The sequence below is a fragment of the Crinia signifera genome, chromosome 2 (genome assembly GCF_055691185.1).
Source record: "Crinia signifera chromosome 2, ASM5569118v1, whole genome shotgun sequence".
Lineage (NCBI taxonomy): Eukaryota > Metazoa > Chordata > Amphibia > Anura > Myobatrachidae > Crinia > Crinia signifera.
Window position 1 is genome coordinate 47,423,523 of NC_139218.1, and position 4,348 is coordinate 47,427,870.

Below are 4,348 nucleotides of genomic sequence, written 5' to 3' on the forward strand. Positions count from 1 at the left end.
ACCCGTTTTTTTCTTGTCACTTGCAGGGACTGACAATCCCTTTACCTGGATTGCTGCAGGCTCAACCGCTCATACAGGCGCCCCTAACAGACACCTAGGTGTCTGCCCACTCCCTTTTTTATGTTCTCCAAGTGGTTGGTGTCTCCCCAGTAAAACACAATAGGTCGACCCAGCAAAAAGTTTAACATGCATTAGGTCGATATGGTCAAAACGATCTAAAGGTCGCTCTATGCACACTGGAATGGTAAAGTAACAACAAGTCGGTTTTAACAAAAAAATCCTGAAAAACTCATGTTGTCCTGTTTTTTTATCGACCATTTACATGTCAATTCTTTACTTGTGTCAACATTTTGACCATGCCGACCTAATGTATTTCGTCCTTTTTCATGTGTCAACCAATAGTTTACGTGGTGCTGGGAAGGGAGACCTGGGAGAGGGACCTGTACACCATCATCGATAGAGCTCGCCAGTGCTCGAGACTATGGGGGTTATTGAGACCTGATTGCAGGCTGCTATTTTGTAGAGCCCTGAGATCAGATAATCGCCGCCCAGTCAGAGTGCGATCCTGCCCTGTTCAAGCCTGCGAATCATTGTACAAGCCATGTGGAAATTCCACCCATCGAAGATTAGTAGCAATTCCCTTTGCAAGCTGCTCACCATCAAATGATTTTTCCACTGTGTGCAGCCTGAGCGTAGCCCATGACTTACTCGGCGGCTGCGATGGAATCAGGCCGATCGGGTCAGGAGCTGATGTCATGCACCTTCCCTGAAAATGCCTTCCCAATCGTGCCTTTTCCCTGATGCTTTCAGAAAATGGTGGTTACCACCCACCCACAAAAACATGAAGAATCCCATGTCTACCTTTGCATGTGTCAACCTTTCCAATGTCATCATTTTAGCGGTCTTTCCATTTTTTCAATGTCCACCTTGTGCATTTCAACATTTTGCTTTTGACCGAATGACTGTTGACCTAAACATTGCCTGTGAGCTATACCACTGGCTGTGTGCCTATACCACTGGCTGTGTGCCTATACCACTGGCTGTGTGCCTATACCACACCCTGTGTGCCTATACCTCACCCTGTGTGCCTATAACCACTGGCTGTGTGCCTATAACCACTGGCTGTGTGCCTATACCACTGGCTGTGTGCCTATACCACTGGCTTTGTGCCTATACCACACCCTGTGTGCCTATACCACGCCCTGTGTGCCTATACCACTGGCTGTGTGCCTATACCACGCCCTGTGTGCCTATACCACACCCTGTGTGCTTATACCACTGGCTGTGTGCCTATACCACGCCCTGTGTGCCTATACCACTGGCTGTGTGCCTATACCACTGGCTGTGTGCCTATACCACGCCCTGTGTGCCTATACCACTGGCTGTGTGCCTATACCACTGGCTGTGTGCCTATACCACGCCCTGTGTGCCTATACCACTGGCTGTGTGCCTATACCACTGGCTGTGTGCCTATACCACGCCCTGTGTGCCTATACCACTGGCTGTGTGCTGCATACTGTATAAGCAGTTTCTTAAAGACATCTATAACCATGGTAACCAGCCTTGGGTGCTGGCAACTCCTTGTTACAGCAGGTCATGTCAGTGTGTGACTCAGGGGGTTATTCTGGTCTCTTTGCGCGCATGCGTGTTCAATGTTTGTAAAGTGCGCATGCGCTGGGTGCGCGTGGCCAAAGCGAACAGAGTGTTTGCCGGTTGCACGCACCCAAGTGTGCGGGCAGGCCAGGGGGATTCACCCATGGGAATGCCCAGCGTTTCATGGGCGTTCCTATGGTAATCATAGCTGCCCGCCCAGTTCCTGTCGAGTGTGCACGCAAATCTAGGTGATCTAAGAGTCACTTAGATATGCGTGCACCCTCCACATCATTCGATGGTCGCTGACCATCGAATGATGTGGGTGTTTCCCCGTGGCCTACGAATGGATGTTTAAGTCCATTTGCAGCCATTCGGGCGAACCGGCTGTGCAAAGGGAGGTGCGTGAGGACCGGCGAGCAGCAGCCTTGCGAGTCATCCAGAATAAGGTCCCCAGGGCATATTCTTTACTGTGACATACAGAGCAATTTGGAAAGTCTTTGGACCATCTGCATAGTCATCATGAATTATAAGAACTGGGAGTTCGTTATACAAACCTTATGATGGCTAATTTGGAACAGTCTAGATTGTCCCTGAGGAGGGAATTATTTTCTGTTGCTAAAGAAACCTCCTTCTGCATGTGCTTACTGTATGTGCAAAAGAAAGGTCATTTTCCCATGGAAGATGTCATTCTTTCTCTGTTTCAGCAAGTATTCTGCTAAAATGTACAAAAGGACTAGGAACTGTGCACTCAGCCATATGTAACTCCCGTGTCTCCCCTCCCTGTCTAGTACATTCAGGGCCGGATTAACAATGGGCCTGATGGAGCTACAGCTCCAGGCCCACTATCCAAATAGGCCCATTTTGTAGCTGAGGGCCAGGGCTTTCCAACAAACCCAGCCCCGCGTCGCTAGTACCCTGGGAACCGGAGATACCGCCTGGCAAAGCTGGAACATTTTCCCCATAGGATACATGGGACCAATGTTCCCTCTAATTTTACGAAGGCTGTGTGCGGCAAAAGATTTTGGCTGTGCAACTTTGGAAGGAAATTTACATTTTTGTGCGTCACTTATATATAACTGGAAAATGCCGTTCAGCATTTGTGTTAACTTTACTTCAAAATGATATTAAACATTTAAACATTCAAAACACAGCACACAATGTAGTTAATGGGTGAAACACACATTAATTGAGTCCACAACTGCAAAAAGGGACCACTGCTGCTTTGTGCGCTCTGTTGTAATGTCTGTGCGCACACTCGTCGAGTTGTGTGCGCGCGCACGTGCGCACAGCTTAGAGGGAACACTGCATGGGACCCGCTAATTCCGACTCCCACCCGGTTCCAACGGCTGCCAGTTCCCCCTCCAGCATCATGGAAGATCTCAGTTGAACCCAAATCGCTGGACCTTCAATCTGCAACCAGGCTTGTCCATATGGGTTCATTGGTTCTAGAGATATTGCGGATAAACTGAATATTTCATTTCTGAAATGTAAATTCATGGCTGTTCATGTTGTTTGAGGACAGATTTCTCTGGAACCAAACGGCCCAGTTTCACTTGACCGAAATCATTTAAAGCCCACATGTAAATGGATCAGTTGGTTCCGAAGATATAGCTGGTTGTTTAAAGGGGGGGGTTCTATCCCCCTCACACCAGAAAATGCAGGGACTAGGCTGGTGTATATGGGGCCAGCCCGGGAATGTCCATGCATGATCCTGGAACCATATTCCCAGGTAAATCTCTGCATTTTCTGGTGTGAAAGGGGTATTATTTCAAAAAGCCAGGTCCTGCAGTGCTCTGAATACAGCAGGGCAGCCTCCTACTCTCTCCCCGGCTGTCAATGGCTGTCATTTCTGCCCGGCTGCGGCTGTCCCCCAGTTACCCTGAAGCATGTATTCCCCCTTGGCAATGAGCATGTAATCCCACATGGCAATGAGCATGGAACCCCTGGCAATGAGCATGTAGGTAAGCAGCACTTATGTAGCATAATTTTAATAGGCATCATGGTGTTTGGCAGAATAGGTAATGGACATTATGGTGTGTGGTTTAACATGTAATGGTGTAAATTTGTAATGCGCAATGCCCCTGTTTATGTAGCATATTGTGCATTATTTCTCAATCCATTTGGTATAGTGTGTATTTTGGCTCAATCCATGTGGCGAAATGTGAATTTGGCCTTAAATCTGTGTGGCATAACATAAATTTTGATTCAATCTGTGTGCCATAGTGTGAATTTCGGCTCAGTCGGTGTGAATTTTGGCTCATTCCATGTGGCATAATGTGTAAAAGACAAGTACAGTATAAGGGGGTTACTATTGTGTTGCATGATTTGTATAAGGGGTATATGGTGTGGTAAACTTAGGTGACCACATAAAATGTGCTGAAATGTTGTCTACCAAGTTTCAGCTTGGTGCCTCCTCACCCCGCAAGTATCTTAGGACATCAGCATCCTGCAGATGCACCTTTGGAGGGCACAAGGCAATATGTCTACCTGTCTTTTCCAGGCATATATAATTTGTTGAAAGTATTTACACAAATAGAGACACACCCATGAGCAGACCACCCAACCAGAAAACTGGTGACGCCACCCACATTATTATTGCGCATAACAGGCCCTTGATAATTTTCAGCTCCAGGCCCATTTAGACTTTAATCTAGCACTGAGTACATTGCACAGCAATCTGTACTGTATCTGTACTGTCTCTGCATATCTGTTACCTACTGTACCTGGCTTTTGCGGCAACCAGTGGCGCCGCTGA